Below are 22,153 nucleotides of genomic sequence, written 5' to 3'. Positions count from 1 at the left end.
ACCAACCATATAGAGTCATATTGCCTTAGAGTCCGAGGCAAACCTACTACAAATCCATATCAATGTCTTCCCACTTCAAAGTAGGAACTAGGATTTCGTGTAGTAAGCCACCCGGCTTTTGATGTTCGGCTTTCACTTGTTTGCAATTTGGACACTTAGCAACAAACTCTGCTATGTTTTTTTTCAAACCTTCCCACCAAAACACTTCCCTAAGGTGACGATACATTTTAGTTGAACCCGTATGTATGGAGTAACGGGACCCATGAGCTTCCTCAAGAATTTGGCTCCTCAAAAAATTTACATTGGGAACTGATATGCTCAAACTTACTTCTCAAATAAGAAGTAAAGCGGTTGTATCAAGTAAAAAAACCCAACTAATGAGGTTGGAATCGTTCCCACGAGGAAAATAGTTCAGACTCAACTTCAATCTATTATTACTATTATTTAGTCAATTATTTCCTTGGAAAGCACAGACAATAAAAGGGGGGTTTTACTTCTAAATGAATGAAAATAATTATCTAAATTAAAGGAGACAACTAACAGCTTCAAATGTTGGAGTTTAATAAATTAATAAAAGTAACTACGGAAAAGGGCCTAAAATACACTTAAAGTATTGGAAATGGTACAAAATTATCCTCCATCCACCTATTGGCTCCAAAATACCCTTTCCACCCACCTATTGGGTCCAAAATACCCTTGCCATCCACCATTTGGTTCAAAATTGACCACTTATTTAACGGTTTTATATTTAAACTATTTAAATATTTTTTAAAGTACGTGGCTCTCAACTATTTGTTATAGTTAAATTTATAAGTATAATTTATAAATCAATCCACTACCCACCCATTATCAACTAAATTCTTCTAAATTAATAAACCCTTAATGCAAGCTACTGCCAATTGAGTGTTTTTAAAAATTATAGAAGTAAATTATCATACATTCAAGTGGCTAAATAAAAATCACCGATAAACTTAAAAGTCTGACTATGTTCATCTTAATTATTCTTACGTCTCAATTATGTGATATTACTTCATAGGTAACTTTTTTTGAAAATAATATATTAAAGGTTTTAAAACAAATCAAAAATATTTATAAAATTATAATTAAAAAAGTGCATGAATTAATTCGGGATGTATTACATCTTTACCTTTAATCATAAATTTCTAATTCAACTTTGAAGAAAGTGTCCTCCTAAATAAGCGTCTCAACCTAAATTTAATTGGGGCTTCGATTCGGACTCGAATAATTTTCGATGTCATTTTCAGGAATCTATAATTTCATCGTGTTTTAGTAGTGTTTATGACGATTTTCTTATAATAATTAGATTATTAATTGGGTGAGGTTTGTTAGTAATGAGTGGGTAGTGGGTTGATTTATAAATTATATTAATAAATTAAAATTATAATCAATAGTTTAATGCCAAGTATTTTTAAAAATATTTAAAGAGTTCAATTTTAAAATAATTAAAAAAGTGGTCAATTTTGAACCCAAAGGTGGATGATAAGGGCATTTTGGAGCCAACAGGTGGATGAAAAAGGCATTTTGGAGCCAATAGATGGATGAAGGGTAATTTTGTACCATTTTCAATACTACAGGGGTATTTTAGGCCCTTTTCCGAAGTAACTATGATTTATGTATTCCTCACAGGTTCCTAACTTGATAATTCTAACTATAATAACTCTTTCCTAGTATCTTGCATGCAAAGTGATAAGTTATGTATTTCTAAGTCCTTGGTCCGGCATCTAGAAAATTTCACTTCGCACCTTGGTCAGGCAACGTGTGTTGCTATACTAACCCTTACCTTTACCTCATATTAAGCATTGTATTCGATATTTGACTAAGTTATTACCTCGTACCAATCAATACTAGCCTATTAGATAGTATACACTAAATCTATGTTGATAATTCTTTTTCTATTATCTACTTCCTTGGTCCGGCAAGTAGCATTAAGGCGAGTTCTAATGTTGGTCATTCGTTAAAAAGACTTCTAAACGAAAGAATTATCAATACATGCAAGACACTATTCTAGAATTATTATTTTAGTTACATTTTACCACATTATTCGCGTATGGTTCCCACAACCCTAGTTATGGAGTTTGCTTACCCATAGTCATAATCACAATATAAGAATTCATGCACTTACTTCAATGAGAAAGAATAAAATTCAGAAATTTACTTGATTAATCGACAAAATCACCAACAATCAACTCCAGAAAAAAGTAACAAATCAAAGTGTAATCCCCAAAAATAATCTCCTCACAAAGAATATAACATAAAAGAGTCTAATCCCCAAAGATTCTAACACCAAAAATGAGGTTTTTTGAACTATTCATCAAAAATAAAACCTAATTAAAGAAGGACTCTATTTGCTGGAAATCTGTCAAAACGCGGCTGGGTCAACGAACCTCGCGACGGGTCGTCGTGGTCACGACAGGCCGTCATGGACTCCGTCATCCCATACTTATGCAAATTCTTCTACTGCTCTCTTCATTACCCTCGACGCAGGTATGGCGGATCGTCACAGGCACAACGGTCCGTCGAGGGTCTTCGTTCCATAACACTTGAACTTTAGAATTTGGGTAGTGGGACTACTTCTCTGATCTTCATGACGAACCACCAGGACGGACTATGAAGGTCCGTCACACACTCCATAACCCCACACTTGGTCAGACTTCCCCATCTTCCTTTAGCAGCTTCACAACGATGCCACCTACGGACCGTCACGGGCATGATGGACCGTCACAAGCTCAGTAGGTGGTACTTTTCTGCATTTCTTGGTCAAAAACCTCCACGTTCATCTTTTAGACAGATTTCCTGCAAATAAAGAGAAACATACATAATAATGAATACAAAAAGGCTTTTGGACACACACTAAACTTAAGGAAAAAGCATTAAAAATACCATGAAAACACGGTATATCAGGAACACACAATCTTCCTTGATACCTCAAAACATCATCCCCCTTAAGGACAATGACTCAATAAGCTTGCTAAGAACCGATTTCTTCAACTCCATAAATGATTGATCAAGACGTTTTTTGGACTTCACCTCAACTACCAAAGATGACTCAGAGTTATTATAGAACATGAAACCACGATTTGATGAATCTTCCAAGCTAACACCCAATCTAGCCAACCTATGAACATCTTTCACTAGGTCTTTATTGGTCTTCAATGGTGTTCTTCACTGGTGACAAAAAGATTAGAGAAGGACAAAATTTTGGGTTTATGAGTTATGAGTGTTTTAGACTAGTTTAATTAGGTTAGGACTTTATATAGGGGGTTAACTAAGTTAATTAGACCTCTCTAATCCCCCCAAATAATTAAATAACCTTCTAATTAACTAATTGAAGCTAAGTCAAAACGTGCAGAAAATTGGACCCCTCACAGAAGACACCATGATCGACAGATCGTGGTTCAATCACGACCAACCCCTCCTTCCTTGCTGCACATCCGTGGTTTGATTCAGAGACTGTGCAAAAGAGGTCCCTCAAAGTTTTGGCTAAGTGTTGGTCGACGGATGGTCCTTGGGTATTCGTACATGGATGTTTCAATCATGAATCAACTTAAACACATGTTAAACACTCTTCCACCAATTTTCATCATTTTTTGACTTTAAAAAGCTAGTCAAATTGGCGAAAGCACACTAGAAACTCATTAAACTAGTTTCCGGACGTCATGGATGTTCTTCGACGTTTTGGTTTCTAGACTTCCTAAATAACTTATATTCATTAAAATAGACCTTAAAAAATTTTCTAAACCTTATGACACTTATGTTAGGCTCTATAACATGTCTTGGATTTTCGAAGTGTACATATTATTAGGGAAGACCTCCAAAAATTCCCTTACTAAGGGACCGACTTAATAGGAGAAATTTCGGAGTCTAAATCTTTGACTCTTACTCTATGGTATAAACACCCTTTAGAGACCATCTCATAAGCCGTTAGAAAAGAAATGATATGACCTCTAGGAATAGATTTCCCCCTTTCACTCTAAGACGGGTTCATTAGGAAAGTTAAACTTCATTACCCTTGTTTTATAATCTATAGTAGCAACGCAAGCATACAACCAATCCATACTCAATATAACATCAAATCAACCATATCAAGTTAAACTAGTTCAACAAAAGTAATTCTATTGGGAAACATTATGAGACAATTTCTATACACTCTTTTAGCAACAACCGACTCACCCACCGGGGTAGACACCATAAGAGGTTCATTCAAGATGTCGGGCAAAATGTCAAACTTTCTAGTTACTAAAGGAGTAACGAATGACAAAGTAGCACCAGGATCAAGTAAAGCATATACATCAATAGAAAAGACTTTCAACATACTGGTCACCACATCGGGCGAAGTATCTTGCTCACCCCTAGGGCATAGAGCATAAAAGCGATTCTTCGTTGGCCCATCCACATTCGAACCACTTGGTTGAGCTTGCCCATTACCCTTATATTAACCCTTCAAGTTTGGGAAATCATTCACCTTGTGCACACTTTACCACAACTAAAGTAGTTGTTCGTCCCAATGAGGCAATCACCGTAATGCTTCTTACCACATTTTCCATAAGTTGGCTTCTTGGTTGGTGAATTACTACCCTTTCCCTATTTAGGCTTAGGGATAGACACCCTATCATCACGAGCCTTAGGGACCTTGGAAGGAACTTGATTAGAAAACCTCTTCTTGAACTTAGGCTTGTCTTGAATATCAAGCCTACCCTTTGAAGAACCACCATCAAATAACATGGCCCTATTTGTAGCCTTACTCTTCCTTTTCACCCTAGTCTCTTCCACTTGTTGAGCATGAACCATGAGACAAGAAATGTTCATATTTTCATGTAGCTAGCCGAACAATATTCTTCTTTCAAGTCATCGAACACTCCCATCACAAATCGGCTCATCTCATCCCTCCGGTCGGAAACCAAAGAAGGAGCATACTTTGACAACTTAGTAAATTTCAAAGAGTAGTCAATCACACTCTTACCTCCTTGATAAAGGTTGATGAATTCTTCCACCTTAGCTTCCCTCTTTTCCATTGGAAAGAAGCTATCAAGACAAGCCTTCTTGAAAATTTCCCATGTCACCGGACCACCCCTCAAAGGCCTATTGTCTCTCCATTGGACGTACCAAGTTTGGGCCACATCCTTAAGTTGGTAGCTAACTCGTCCTTCTCACTAGTAGTCAACCCCATAGCAAATAGGATTTTGTAGACTTCATTAATGAAATCTTACAGGTTTTCCTCCACTTTGGACCCATAGAAAGTAGGGGGAATGCATATTTGTGAAATCTCTCAAACATGAGGCCATGGTGCTAACATGTTGGTTTCCTCAGGGTACCACCTCTTAATTAGCTTGGGTCGTCATGGCTTGAGCTTGAGTAGTGATGACTTGCGCTTGGGTAGTAATGGCTTGATCCATTTGGAGAAAAGCATCCCTTATATCACCATCCATCATGGTCGGAGGATTGGTCGGAGCTTGATCATCATTAGCAACTTCATCAAGGGGAGGAACTTTGATTTCCACGGGGAGGAACTCCCGCATTAGCAATATCTTCATCAAGTCTTCGTGCAGCATTTGTTCGATTATTCATACCTATAACCATAATACAAGGCTTAGGTTAAAGCACACATAAATAAGACTAGAGGCACGACTTTGGATTTCTAATAAAAATGAGGATTTCCTAAGCATCATATAGCTTCTCACTCATAAGTGTGGTGCACTTAACAATTATGAATAAGAACCTACATAGATGTGGTTAAATAAGACATCAATCCTAAAGATATTCAACCTCATACTCTGATACCAAGTGTTTCACATCCCGAAAGCACCCCCTAGATATAACCGGCATTGTCGTCCTCTTTCAGGACTAAGACTAGACTCTTAGCTTACGTCATTGCATTCATAGATTAAAAATGCGGAAGATTTATAACTTTTCTTTAACTTATACATTGAGGTTTACATAGACCTCTACATACAAATAATATTTATATCGAGTATTCATAGACCCTTCGAATAGGAAGATTACATAGTCTTCTACTTTTATTGCGCGGGCGCACACACACAAACACACACACACACAAACAAACACACACACACACACAAACACACACACACACACACACACACACACACACACACACATATATATATAGTCTTAAAAGGATGTCTCATATCATAACCATCTAAACAAGAGTATAACACTTGGGCATAGCCCATACATCAATGATAGAATCCACATATAGGCTATTACAACAAAAGTCTCCAATGAAAAGGAAAGAACATAGAAGTCTTAAAACTAAAACAACAATTAGTGGCTTGATAATGGCATTATCCTCGAAAAGGGAGGACCTACCGAAACACTTGGGAAATGTCCAAGTAGTCTTCAATGGCCTTCAACTAAGTTTAACAGCCAGACCCTACAATTTGTAGTAAACATAAACATGGGGGTTTTAGACACTTGTACTAAGTATGAGTGTCATCACATAAACAAGTAAAATCATGTTAAAGAGGGAACTTCTTCAAAACATGCTAATTTACTTTCAAAAGTCTTATGCACATCCGAGAACCCATATAAACCAATTAACACATAAGTCTTAAGTAAAGGTCATGTACCACACAAAATCAACATCATCAAATATTAGATAAGTCAATAAATAGAAGAGTTCATAATATCATAACATAATCAAGACCCTTACCAACAACCCATCATTTAGCCTACAAGTGCAATGACCAAGTAAAGCCCCATAACCCTACTTAATCAAGTAAACCAAATAAAGGATCAAAACTAAAGTCTAATTTCACATAACATAACATCAAGAGTAATCATCATCACATTTAGCAATGTAGACCAATAGCATGTTCATAAATGAAACTAACAACATATAGGATCATCAACATGTAAAGTCATCATATTCATAGCATATACATTATAATAACACAAGAACAACCTCCTAAGGATTCCCTCAAGGAAAACTAGTACAAGGCATAGGTAGAGTCACATACCCCTATCTAGGCTAAGTCAAACCTCTCAAGTCACCCTAGTTAGTGTATAGTCCATTAATTCATTTACTTTTGAGAACACTTGCCTTAACCGACATAGACCACAAGTGCTAAGTGTGGAATCTGGTGTTGTAAAACTTAACACCGATAGAAGGTGGTCTGCCGGCCAAAGTAGAACCAAACATGAACATAGCATCTAGGTGTATCCACTAGCTAGTATTCCTATGGTGGAAACATAGTTTATGGATATTTGGGGGTCTCATGGAAACATCACTCTATGCTGTTTTCGGACTATGAGGCTATCCACCCCTTGAGAACCTTAGTGAACCTACCATCATCCCTCACCTACAAGTGCACTCGGTGCTAAGCTAGAGTCCCTTTTGAAATGTCTTTAATACCTTTATAAATTATCATAGCTTATATTAGGTCATAGGGTATATACCATGCATAATCATCATCATAGATCAATAGGAATTGTATGAGTGTTGTCCTTTCATTATAATTCACACATGTGAGATTTGCATAACATCATCATCATATCATAAAAAGGCACATAGGTACTTTATAACCAACCTTATATCATTTCATCTTAAACATAATCTCACAATAACATAGTACAGACATTTCAATTTATCATCATACCAACACCTACTTAGGCTAATCTCACGACCTGCTTCAATTGAACTACATCATCAATCACAGGTCATCATAATTGAAGTAAAGATTAGGATCAGTAAGACTTACTCAATCTCCTTTAATAGACATCATCACGGTCTTACCATCAACCAACCAATTACATCCAACAATAGGTTTAGTAACATCAATCAATAGTAACTAACGCAAGAACTAGGTCAATTGCATCATTACTATACTATTAACATTAATTCATAACCTAGGGTTAAGAAAAATAGGGTTCATGATAAATTCTTCAATAATTAGATTCAATTCCAAATAAACTACCCTAGGCAGTCTATGAATGAATTAGAATAGATAAAACAAGTCTAATAATCAATTCATACTTCAATTCCCATCAATTTACAGTCAAGACCCAAGATTTGGGGAATTAGGGAAAGGAACATAATCAACATTAAATTCAATCAATTATCACCAATTAACCATCAATATTTACCTAATTAGTCATAAGTAATCACAATAAATCAAGATCAATCATCAATTTGAAGTTTAGAAGAAAACCCACTAGAATAGAAAAATCCTTCGAATTGGATAATTTAGAAATCAACTTTGAAAGGACCTCTTGGTAAAAAGAGTGAAGAACTCATACCTTAATGAAGATTAATCCATGAAATTGAAGTGAAATCCTAGAGAAAATTGATCTTCTTCTTCAAGTTCTCTTCTTCCTTTTATGGAGGATGAATAGAGAGAGAAAGTAGAGAGAGGTGAAAAATTTTGGTTTTTGATTTGAGGATTTAATTCGAGTCTGTAAATGTGAAGAAAACTGATCGGAAATCAATATATATACCCCACCATGAAATACTCAAATTACCCCTCACTTAAGTTGACCCTTTAATGAAGTCCAACTTCAAATTCAAATTTCAGATTTTCATCGAGGAACAAGTCCGCAATGTAGAGCTGTTCCCGCATGATTTTATAATTTATTTTTCAAGAAAGTGAAGTCCTCTACCAGCCCGCCGCGTGAAATTGAGATTTGACCGAAATCCACCCAAGTGTGCGATGCAGACTCACTCCCTCTATGTGTATTTTGGCTGCTGCCTAGGCAGCTTGCCAAGCCAAGTTTGGGGTCCTTTCGTGGACCCCTAAGGCGACCCTTGGGGGTCAGACCTGGATGTATTCATTCTATATACTATGTTTTACCTATTGAAAGTCGTTTTACAAGTTTTGAACCTCATATGACACCTCTAAACCTTCCCAAAAGCTAAGGATGTTCCACTAGTTAAATTAGACTAGATTCCGGATGTCATGGACATTTCTTGATATCATGACTCCAAAACTTCCTAAATGGTTTATTAACATTATTTTAGGCCTTATGATAGTGTTAATAACCTTAGATCAACATATTAGGCTCTATTTAAGGTCATAGACTTTCGGACTGTTACAATACGTGTCTTACATCACTTTGGAGTAGGCACGTTGTTTGACTTTTAAAGGAGTAAGAACATCACAAGTTTTTCCCAAACTTGTTATATTGTTTGAGGCAAATTTTGTACCTATGGTATTCTGACCAATACAATAACTACATGAATTTACCTAAATACACATGATCTCATAATTTCTTCTATCAAACTTATTATTCATCACAGTCTTCATAGATCTTTATCACCCGAATCAATACACACTACTCTATTTTTATTTCTATTAATTACCTCAATTTGATTTATTGTTCTATTATCTTTATTTCAATTGCATTCATATTATAAAGGGTATATATGACTTGGATTATTTATGTTTCTTGTGATGTCATTATTAATGATAGTTTAGTTACATCATTGGCAATTGATTAGAATTATCCGGTAACAATATAAGAAAGTAGATTGATTAAAGAACCAGGTTTCTCAAGGCGTAAAATTTCTTATGATTTTACTTCATGAGTTTATTTTGAGATTGGAGAAAAAAAAAGTATTGTTAATCAACTTGAATGATGTAAGATAGAATGGTGTCAATAATACACAAATAACAAAATTTGCTCCGTCCTGAGTTTAAGGTTGAGATATTTAATCATAATACTAAGATCTCTTACGTGTAATAGAGAAGGTGAGATTAAGATTGAAAGTGATCATAACTCTATTCTTTTTTATTATTAATCATTTTAAGTGATTTGATTTACTTTAATCTCAATTTTCTTTTGTGTAATGGGTCTCATTATGGTTAAGTGTCAAAAACACACCTAAATTATACTTTTTTTTTAGTTTCATACATAAACTATCACTTTTTAGTTTGAGAAACACACTTCTCTCTTTTATACCACTCTCATCATGGTATGCGTAACACACTCTCTCCTTATTTTAAAGAATTTTCACATCACACTCCACGTGGACAAAACATTCAACCTAGACAAAAATTAAATCAACCGTTAGTATTAGTTAAAATTAAAAAACTATTATAAAAAACAATATTTTCTTTATAAAATAAAATGTAAAATATTTTTCATATCCCATGCCATCACTTCCTCTCACATCCCACCCCCACCACCACCACCATTTTTTTAAGTTTTTTTATTTTGTTTAAATTTCTTTTGTAAAAGTATTTCTTTTTTTTTTTTACTTCATCTTCTTCCCCTCCTCAAATACTAATTTAGATATTATTTTTATTTTCTTAAAATAATAATTCTACCCATCCCACTTAACCCTCCGCTTCCAAATTTTTATTAGTATTTAGATATACATATCGACTTTTTTTATTATTTTAGTTATTAAAGATATTCGGTACACTAGTAGAAAATTTTTTTCTAAAAATATATGTATGTGCATATATAACACAAAATGATAAAAAGGTAAAAAGATAAAAATTAGGAGCGGAGAATTAAATAGTATGGGCCAAATTTTTTATTTTAAAAAAAAATAATATTAATTTCTATCGGGGGATGAGTGGGTGGATGGGGTTTTTTTTTTCTTTTTTTTTGGGGGGGGGGGGGGGGGGGGGCGGGGGGAGGATGAAGTATGAATTTTTTAAAATATTTTATAAATTATTTTTAAAAAAAAGGATGAGGTTGTCGGGGGTGTACGTGGAGGAGGTGGTGGAGTGGGTTAAGAAAATTAATTTAATTTTTTATATGGATAATAATACTTTAATCCTTAATTTTTAATTAATATTATTTTTTTATTATAATTTTTATCTAGGTAAAATATTTTATCTATCTGGAATGTCATGTGTCAAAGTTTTTTCAAATAAAAGAGAGTGTGTATTACACACACCACTGAGGTGTGTTTTTTAAACTAAAAAGTGATAGTTTAGGTATGAAACTCACACTTTCAATAGTTTAGGTGTTAAACTAAAAAAATGAATAGTTTAGGCATATTTTTTATATTTATCTCTTTTGTAAACTAGGCTCCCTTAGTATATACTATCAAATAAATTAATATGCGTTCCTCAATTATTATTGTTAATCACATTAACTGATCAAATATAGAAAAATTAACATTTTGCATAACGAACACCACCTTAGATTCATCAAATTACTTTTCTTCAATTTGATGTTACAAACTTTAAAAAAAAAAAAACTCAATACGAGTCATCTCTTTCTAGTATATATTATAAGCGACACTAGGATGGAAGAAGTTTTTTGCTAAAATTTCCTAGGCTATGTTGTGTGTGCAACCCTCCATAGCCTCATATGTATGCTCTTTTTTATTTGACCTTCGTTGTTTAGTAACTTTTTGGTGCTTTGTTTGTAATAATAGGTAGATATGGCCCGTAATTTAAAAAAATGTATAAGATAGATGTACACATACAGGCCTATATAAGAAGGATAAATGCTCATAGACATATATAGAGATTTTATATATATAGTTGAATATCATTTTTTTTGTAACTGTATTTTTATTATTTGCATTGAAATTTACACTATTTACGTATTGCTGCATTTTAGTTGCTTTCTAGTGTAGTCAACGTACCTGTGGAGGAAGAGGGAAAATGAATTTAGATTCAAAGTGAACTATTTATTTCTGCAAGCAAGAAATGTGGAGAATAGTTGTTTTGTTCATTATTTGAACTATTTCATTAAAGAGGAATAGAGATGTCTGGGAAAAAAGCAACACCATTTTTTTATGTAAAATGCAGACATCTAAAATTGAAGAATATAAATTAACTTTGATTCTAAGCATGTACATATTTTGAAGCATATTTACTAAAAACTATATAGGAAGGATTCATATCATGGATCTAACTCAGTGAGATACTTCGTTGTCAAATTAAATCAATAACTTTGAAATCAATTCGTCAATTGGTGTGAAAAAGGATAAAATTTTATCTTTGTATGTCCTATAGTTCTCTACAAACTAATATACAAGAGAATACACATCTACATAAAAGAGTGATCACATTAGTAGTACATGTGTATATCAAATAGCTGCTACACAAGGAGATTATATACTAATGTTTAGGTGAGATTATATACTTATGACTTTGACACTAACATAAGTTTCAATGTTAGAATTTGCAGCCAGGAAGAGAATTTGTGGGAATACGATGGGTTCTGAAAGGAGAATAATGATGATAGTGGTAGGTTGATGTTTTTTTTTAAGCCCGTTAGTATTTCATTTGTTTGATTTCATAAGATAAGAACTTCAATGTTGTAGAGACCTTTTTCTACTTGATTGTTGCTCACAATTATTGTTGTTTTTAAATGATCTCTGCCTACCGATTTCTTGTACTCCGTTCATTTTTTTTTCTTTGATTAAATAGATGATTAATCATTGTATTGCTTCAAAGTTTTAACACTTAGGATTAAGATTCATCTTTTGTCTATTACCTAGAAAGAAGATAGGATCTTCTACATTCACGTATATATGCATTAGTGAAAATGAGAAGATATTCAAAATGTATTGGTTCGTTGTGGAGTTAATATCTTAAATGGTCACTGAACTATGGGATATTTCTTGGGCATATTTTTCATCTTTGCAAACTTTCTCATGCTAATCGAATACTATCAAGATGTCAATATTCCATAAAACCTTACCCCCCCCCCCCCCTCCTTACAGATTTCTAAATTCACAAACATAATGAATATCATCAAAATAAGATCCTTAACCTTGGTGAATAAAATCATAGCAATTATAAGAACAATGAGATTCATTTGGAGGTTAAACAAATGAAAACAAACAACATAAATAAGGGATCTTACAGGATAACCACTATCATACCTCTTTCTTTGTGCGAAAGCCTAGACATGTAACTACATAAATTAGTACTGAAACATTCCAGTTATATACTATATAAATGTAACATACCAATGAGTCAACTATTCCATATAATCAAAAAAAAAATATGGTCTTGTTTGTGAAGACGTCAAATTTATGAAACAGATGGCAAAACACGAAGTAGCAGAGCCCAAAAAGGTTGTATATTTAATCCATAAAATACTAGAGTTATTTTTGCAGAATATTATGTGTTCATAAGTATTGATATGGATGCAATTTGTCCAGCAAATCATATATGAAATACTAACCAAGTTATTGGGTGTGATTAATGACAAGAAGAGAGCTTGAAAATTTTTCACTTCACAAAGAAAACATCAAATATCACAGTTTTAAGATATGGTACATGAACAAAGAAAGATTTTGACAGGGATTAATCACTAATTTTATACCTCAGGATAAGAATAAAGAAAAGTGAAGATACTATTATCAAAAATTCAAAAGAACACAATGAATGAATATGATCATACAAACATATATAATTGAAGTTCGAGGGCAAATTTATCAACTAAACATGACATCTCAGCTCATGAAAAGATACAATCAAATTATTAACAATTAAAACAGAAGACACATACATACAAAAAATCAACCGCATATACTTCAAACCAATTACCATGGTGCCAGTAGTACAAAAGAAGACCCCTTGGGCACAAACAAGCTGAAAAGTCAGTTTTGACTCTGAAAGCATAAAACTTTACCACAAAATTAATCAATGGATATTGAAAAATAATTAGGGTCAGCCATAAAGGATAGTTAAGTTTTAAAAAACTCAAAACATAAGAACAACAAATTAGTTCGCCCTTAAAAAAGGGGTATTTCACAGTTTTACGAAATCATAGAGGAATCTAATGTACACAATAATTTAAATAAAGGCAGTACAAAAGCATTAACAGACATACCCTTCACTCAAATTCTGGTATAAGTAGCTGCAGATCCTTAATGTCAAACTACAAGTGAAAATAATTTCAAAATAAAGGAAGTGAAGAAAATACAACGGTAAAAGACTAAAATGAAGAAATCAGAAAGTTAATTTCAATAGTAAACCCATATATGAAAGATAGTTTAAAAGAATTATGAGAAAAGAAGACCAATTGAACTGAAGGAATCTAGAAAATTAATTCTGACTAAAAATCCATTTAGTTCAAAAGAATTATTATGAACAAAGACCAAATTAGTTACTACATGTGAGAAAATAAAACAAAAATCTGAGTACCCCAAAGTTGATTTCTGATGAAAACACAAGAACAAAACAAAAACTGAAGGCATAATGATTAAAACTATTGAAAAGTAGCTGGAAAATTGAACATCAACAACAAATTCATATGGAATAAGAAGTGGTCAACGAAAGATAAAATTGGAGAACATTTTTAATGTACTTTCAATTTTGAAGAAAACAAAGAAACAATATGTAGAAGATTACCTGAAAAGCTAGAACGAATGTTGGAGAGAGGAGAAGTTTTTGGAGAAAAAAGTAAACAGTGATGTGTACATTGAAGATACGTGTGAAGAAGACTCGTAGCTATATGTGAGAATAAAAAGACAAAATCACCCTCAAATGTTGAACAAGTCATTTCTAATATAGTAGAAAAAAAATAAATATTTATTTTTTTATGTTTTTTCTTCTTTGACCTACTTTGTTTCGTAATCATTTGGTGTTTTCTTTGTATAAACAAATAGTATTATATTGTTATGAAAAATTTTATGGTGTTTGAAGTACATCGTGTCATAGTTGTAAAAGGAATTATTTTAATAAATTAAATTCATTTTATAGGTCCACACCTTATAACTTTTTCATTTTTCTTTTCACTCCTCTACCCTACCTTCTATTTAACCCCTCTATATATAGAGAGTACATTGTAAATTTTTAAATTTTAAGTAAATTTCTTATATGATAAAAATAATAATATCCTAAAATTATTAATTTAATATCTTTTTTGTGCATTATTTCTCCAATCTTTAATATAAAAATAGTAATGTCCTAAAATTAGTAATTTATTTTCTTTATTATTTTGATAATTCATAATATTCATTTATTAAAAAACAAATAAAGATAAATATATTAATATTAATTTAGATTTAAAGTCAAATAATTAAGTATTTAATTAAAAAAAAGTAAATTAAGATTTGTGCTCTTAACCACATAAAAATCAATTGAATTTTTTATGACAAAAATAAAAAGTTGTTTAAAATTACTTGTAAATAAATAATTAATTATTTTTTTCGTTTTACTCTCTCTATTATATAGTTTATTATTTTTTGTTCTTGAATTCAAGCTATAAAATATTTTTTTATTATATTTACATGATAAAAATTGTAACTAATAATATTTTAAGTTGAATTGCAACTTAATGAGAAGGTTATATTTTTGAACAAACACTGTAAGTTGCAGTTCTTATAATCTTAACATAAAAAAATATTTTTAAAATATCAATTAAATTTCAGATAGCTTGAATTTCAAGAATTGACATATATCATATAAATTGAGAGAGTATGTATGTAAATTGAGAGAGTATGTATGTATTAGGAGTTTATGGATGATTTTCAATTCCGGGTTACATGAAAATAGAAACAAAACTTAAGTAATTATTTGTGAAGATTATGGATGATCTTTCTTTTATATTTTCTTATTGGAGAATATTGGATAAATTTATGTGTTTACGAAATTAGAAAATATGAAACTATTGAGGGGAAAAGAAAGTTGATTTTATACTTCTTTTTTATTAGTTATTTTACCTTTTTTAAACGTTCTTTAAAAATTATTAATAAAAATGATAATTTACTAAATTAATTTTTAAGAGATTTATATTTTTACAACTTTACAAATTACTCTCAAAAAGAATAATTGCTAGGGTAAAGAAAATAAAAACGATAGTTTAATTTGTTAATCGATAAATAATTTTTTAATAATTATATTTAGTAATATAGATAACTAATATAGGATAGAAATATAATACCAAATGTTAGGAGTATATGATCAATTAGGCTAGATTTTATAGTTTTAAAATTATTCAAAGATAAGGAAAATAGCAAAATTTGAAATAATAGTTAAAACAAAACAAGAAGCGAAAATGTTAAAATAATGGGAAAAATTTAAAAAGTAAAAGAGAGAAGGAACTTTGATCCATTTTTCTGAAAATAGGACTCATTTATCCAGTTGTCAAATTATGAAAAGACTCATACAACTTTTGTATGCCATGTCATACTTGTAACTCAAACAGCATAAAAATTTTCGTTTGTTATGGAGATTATTTCAATACATTTTATCAAAAACAATTGATAGAAAAAATTATAATGTGTTTTTAGAAAAAATATAATAATATACATGGATTGTGTTTTGTTTATATTTTTTTTAAAAAAAACATGATATACATTATTTTATTTATTGTTTTCATTTTAAAAAGTGATATTTCTTAAAAGTATCTTGGGTACGCTGCTGGTAATCCTCATTCTTATTCATAATTGGATATGAAATTAAAACTATTGGATATGAAATTAAAACTAATCATTTGATATATATATATATATATATATATATATATTAGAGAGATTTCACACGGGCCCAATATTTTATATTTTAAATTAGTGAATGCCCGGAGATGAACAAACAATAAAAAAATTTAGTTGAATGACGTAGAAATGTGTTGAGAAATAATTATAATGAAGACATTCATGTTCAATAAAGTTAATTGCTAGAAAACTCTAGCTGACATATAATTGGTGTAACAAATAAGCGGATAGGAATGTGCGTAAAAAGTATACTAAGAAGAAATTAAGAGCATAAAAGTGCAAAATTCTACAATAAACTACTCAAAGCTTTCATGATCACAGAATGCTAAAAGCTTTCATGATCACAGTATGCTAAAAGCTTTCATATGAGAGATAAGTTTCAGAAATTGTAAAGGAGAGTTATAAATCAACTAAGCTATGACGGAGAGATGTTGAAGATCTAATGACTCGACTATGTTATTAAGAGAAAGCGTGTAAGATTTAATTATTCCTCTTGAAGACACTTCTTTATGGATATTACTCAATCATCCCAAATTAGGAATGTGTTTTCAGTGCTCTTGGAGAGAATAAGTGACCTCAGACAAGGAAGTGGAAGTGCGAAAGTGCAGGATAATTTTATTTAGAGCATACATTTGTTTAACTGAAATTTATTAATGAACGATAAGAAAGAAATCATTTCAAATGGAACTCATCAATCCATCTTTGCATTACCAGAAAAACATAAAAAGTAAAAAAAAAAAAAATTGAATCCTCCAAGAATACAAAGTATAATATTTGAGCAGTTGACTCCCTATTATATTAAAGGCGATTGTCCATCTTCAGAAGATGGACACATGAAATAAGAATGAATAAATTTCTCATTTTTCTATAAAGTTTCCCCATAAGCAAGATATGAATAGATTTGCAAACCTACCTGAAAATAGTAAGATATATATCTTCTTACCGTAATGAAACTCTTCTATATTTTTAACCAACATTGAAATATCCAATCGTCGTTTATCCTGACAACCAAAATTATCTTCTATTTGCGAGGGACATGCTTGATTAATAGAAAGTAGTATGGATGTCCACTGTACTGCAGTAAAAATGTTTATGGACGTACACTCCATAAAGAACTTCACTCTTCATTTTTGAAATTTGAGCATTCAGTGCCTAATCATATATCAAATTATTCATATTCGCTTCAACTTTAGTCTTAGGAAGTGTTATCAATCAGTCACGGTCATCAATAGTTAAACAAAACTATATTAACATAAGTTTTTACTTGTGATACTCAAAATCAGAAATATAGGCATTGTGACACTCAAGATCAGAAATATAAGTATGACATTATTGCATGAAAGAAACTATTACATTGCATGATGAAAAAGAGGAGAGCAAAATATTACCTAAAGTCGATGAGGTCAGTTGTCGAGTGGAGTGTCAGAGAATACACTTTTTTAGCTTCTGCAATTAACAAAAAATTAATAAATCATTCAAACAGTTAGGAAAAATGAGTATGCAGCTTCAAATTCAAACAAAGAAATGCATACTTAGCACCCCCTTTTTATGTTATCCATCTAAACTTCTTAGTTTTCTTTTAGCAATAGCTTGTAACCGAAAAATAATAATATACATTATATAAATAAAATTTGTTCCAAAACAAAAAATAGAATAATATTAATAAAAAAATAGTTTTTCTAGTTATTTTCATTACAAATTCATACAAACAAATGTTAGATGCAACAAAGAGGTTTAAGAAAATATTAAGAATTTTACATGGATCATGTGAAAAGAAATATTTATAAAATGTCTCCCACTATATGAATACTTATTCGATAAAAGTTGAAAACAACAAAATAATTGCATAGCTGAGGAACATAAATTAGCATGCAATCTCATACTGAAAATACAAGCCAAAATATGATGATTCCTCAGTAATTTAGCTTGATTCTCTATTCCAAACCTCGAGTAGATGTGATGATGATGCGATAACACTTTTCCAATTGTCGACTTATATGTATATATTTCTTATTTTCTTCTTTGTCCTACTTCATGTTTTCCAATTGTCGGGAGTATCCTGCTTTTTATTTGGAACTTCTGCAAGGATAATTGACTTGTCTTCCTCCCATTCTCTGTTGTCTTTTCTTGTTTTCCCTTCCTTTATGACACTTTGAAAGAAAGTCATGTTAGAGTTTTGGAGTCTGCTATATGATGGGTTCAAAGGCGATTTATTGCTGCATTATATATTCGACAGCAGTCTACACATGAAGAAATGTGATAAATACAACATATCTATTGTAATTTCGCAAGTGGACTATGGAGAGGGCAAGATATATCTATTGTAATTTCGCAAGTGGACTATGGAGAGGGCAAGATGTATGCAGACATTATCCCTATCTTTATGATGGTTTAGTTGTGATTTCCATTAGACCCTTGACTCACAAGAAGACTATTTGTTAATGAGAAAGAGATGAAGCAAGCAAGTAACTAATACATTAAAAATAAGACAACGCAGGACTACATAATAATACTATTGAACTGAAAGCGGGGATGAGGAAGCTAGCCCTCCCGCAGATTATTTGTTATTTATTTGCATGTTTTAATGCTTATGTCTTTAAATTTATAGGCTTGAAAGAGTGAAACATTACTCATTTTCACCGATGAGATATTCATCATCAATTGGATGAATTAAAGGTACCCGAACATTTAATGTTTGATATACAGAGCTTCTAAAACAAAAAGGCACCATCGAAGTGAAAGTACTCTATTTGACCACAACATTTTAATTTTTAACTACATGCATATTGAAAATTAAAATAATGTGAAACAAAATGAAAGTTCTTCAAAAGCAATTTTCCGACATAACAACATATTACTTACTATTATTTTTCGGTAGTAATAAATACACCTCCTCCTGAAATGATGAATGTTAAGCTCTTGTGTAAAAAAAAAAAGAGAGAGAGAGAAATTTGCTTAGTTACTTTAGGCAAATTATCAAACACTTTAATTACATCAAAATTCAACATAAGTACGTTTGTAGGTTGTTTGTATTGAAAATAAAAGAAAAAAAAGACTCAAATCCATAAATCAGTAATCTCTAAGAAAAATAGAATCGAAGTAACTATTTTCACATATATTCAAATATTAACCTCCACCTTCAAATGAAATCCAACTCCCCACCCTGACTTCACCTTTGCTCACTTCGATCAAATTTTGGCGACATTTTAATACAATAATTGTGAAGCAAAGGGGATCAGAACTATTTTTCTACAATTTTGTAGTAAACGTGCTGAACAATTGTGTTGGCATGTGTTTTCCTGAAGAATGGTGGTATTGCCACGTGTTTCTATGGAGGGGGAGAAAGTATCAATTTTATAGTACCATTTAGAATGTTTTTTGTACCATTGTGTTAGTCCTCATCAAAGTCTTACTTCTAAATAGGAGGATATATATATATTTCTATTATATAGAAGAACTATGAGAAGGACCACAAATAATGTTTTAGTAATTTTATCATCATTTAAGGATAAATAATAATAATTATATAATTAATGGTCAAAATAAAAATTTAGAAAAATTTATAAATGTCTTAACTTTTGTTATGAGCCCATAAGGATATTATTGTAATTTTGCTTAAATGAAGAGTTTCTATTACTTAACTTCTTACAAACAATACTAAATGCTAAATTTGAATTAGTTAATATTTTGTTTCTAGAAATATTTTTAAGGAATATTGCATAAACATATTTTTAATATTATGTTACATTATATGACCACTAAATTCGTATTTTGATTATTAAAATAGTCTTTAAAATGATATACAATAGTTTTTAATTAATTTGAAGAAAATATCAAATTTCGTGACTAAAAGAATGAACAATGTTTGACTATTAAGAAATCAATAATTTGATAATGTATTCATTGAAAGATTAAAAAATATAAAATTTCATTTTTATATTTTCTTAATATCAAATATGATAAACTATTTAACAACGAAAATTTGACAAGGAACGTTTAACATTCAAATCCTAATGAATATTAAATTCAAACTAAAGAAAATGAGTAGTTAAAAAATAAAGAAGAACAACAAAAGAAATGTCAATAGAAAAAGAATGTTTAGAAATATAGAGGAAGAAAAAAACTAAAAAATGAATAAATTAGAAAAAAAAACGACCTAAAAAAAGTATATTGGTTATTTTGTGGGGGTAATCTTTAGAGTTTTCTTTACGGCATGATATTAAGTGTAATATCAACAAAAAATTAATTAATGTGATTTAGAATGTATCATTCCGATAATTGTTATTATATATAGAAATAAAGTTTCTTTCATGATTATTTTTATTTTTGTGGAGGCAAAAATTATTTATTTAATAAATATTTTCAATATTTATATAACATTACGATAATTGTATATAGAAATAAAGTTGCTTTCTTGATTATTTTTATTGTTGTGAAGTTAGAAATCAATCTTTTAATTATTTTTATTTATTGAAGACAATAATACAAATTTGTCACAAAATTCATCGACAAAGTCAAATACAAACATATTATACTTAAGTTGAAACAATAGAGATTTGAAAGACTTTAAATCGATCTTTATTAATTGATTGATCAATGATTAGTATTTTATCAGATGCAAAGTTTATAGTGCAAATATCATAAAACGAAAATAATAACATTGTTAAAAATAGATACCACTTGCAAATATATATGAAGACCGATGAACTTTTTCAAAGCTATCAACATTTTATATATTCATTGAACACCAAATGTTTTAAGTCTTAACCTAACACAATTCTCTATGTCCTTGTTGCGAAGAATTTTTTAGAAATAAAAGTTTCTCAATTAAGATTGTAAACGACACGTTTATGTCTATTACCATTTGAAATAGATTATAAAGTAATATGTTGAAGTTGTTTACTAGAGAAAAAATAGTATAAAGTACAGAAATTTTATATATTTGGAGGTTAATTACATCATATCCAAAAAGTTTTCTCAATTAAAAAACTCTTGAATTTTTCACTCCTCTCGACTACATTTCTTGGTTGTCCAATACATTGCAAATAACGTATTATTTCAGGGAGGGGATGTATTCGAGAGAGGATAGATATGTATCTGTGAGGAGATAGGGATGTATCCAGGAGATGATTAATAATCATCTGGAAGTTGTGAATTTATATAATTTTTTCAACGAAATATGTGAAATTCTATTGAGTCCGTATTACAGGCCTTAAAATATCTAGTGTGTGTGTGTGTGTGTGTGTGTATATATATATATATATATATATATATATATATATATATAAAGTCATTACATATTGCAATATATAGTATTTTTAACATGCATTTTCTTAAATAATTTGGGAAGTCAATCAAATGCGTTATCTTTTCTCCTAATTTATGTGGAGTTAATAGAATTTGGATGGACAAATTAATTTTATGTTACTTTCAAAAATTTCAAGTTATTAGCTATTGAAATATATAATAATTTTTAGAGATAATGCACAAATATCCCCTCAATGTAAGTCTGAAATCTCAATGATACACTTATACTGAATTAAGGTCCTATTACTACTTGAACTTATTTTATTAATAATTTTCTACCTCTTTTCGACCTACGTGACACTATTTTGTGGGGTCCAATGCTGGTTGACTTTATTTTCAAGCTAGTGCCAGGCAGGCCGAAAAGGGGTAGAAAACAAAAAAGGACCTAAAATACCCTTAAAGTATTGGATATGGTACAAAAGTACCCTCCATCCACCTATTGGCTCCAAA

At 30.9% G+C, this 22,153-nt stretch overlaps 1 long non-coding RNA gene across 5 annotated transcripts; it reads right to left on the bottom strand.

Moving 5' to 3' along the window:
• Positions 1 to 1,547: 1,547 nt before the first annotated feature.
• LOC109120238 (uncharacterized) lies at positions 1,548 to 20,556 on the bottom strand. 5 transcript variants are annotated; one of them, XR_011221162.1, is made up of 4 exons: positions 19,534 to 19,800; positions 18,342 to 18,546; positions 17,785 to 17,842; positions 6,148 to 13,836 (listed from the first exon to the last, which is right to left on the bottom strand). It is a non-coding gene; the product is annotated as an uncharacterized lncRNA (long non-coding RNA). The 5 variants fall into 5 exon arrangements; XR_011221159.1 differs by lacking the exons at positions 17,785 to 17,842; positions 18,342 to 18,546; positions 19,534 to 19,800 and adding exons at positions 1,548 to 2,814; positions 14,310 to 14,806 and having other exon boundaries at positions 6,349 to 13,836; XR_011221161.1 differs by lacking the exons at positions 17,785 to 17,842; positions 18,342 to 18,546; positions 19,534 to 19,800 and adding exons at positions 4,076 to 5,588; positions 14,310 to 14,806 and having other exon boundaries at positions 6,349 to 13,836.
• Positions 20,557 to 22,153: the final 1,597 nt, after the last annotated feature.

Source organism: Solanum lycopersicum, chromosome 5 (genome assembly GCF_036512215.1).
Source record: "Solanum lycopersicum chromosome 5, SLM_r2.1".
In the NCBI taxonomy this organism is placed as follows: Eukaryota; Viridiplantae; Streptophyta; class Magnoliopsida; order Solanales; family Solanaceae; genus Solanum; species Solanum lycopersicum.
The sequence above is the reverse complement of the archived record's forward strand: the minus strand, read 5'-3'. Positions and strand labels throughout refer to the sequence as shown.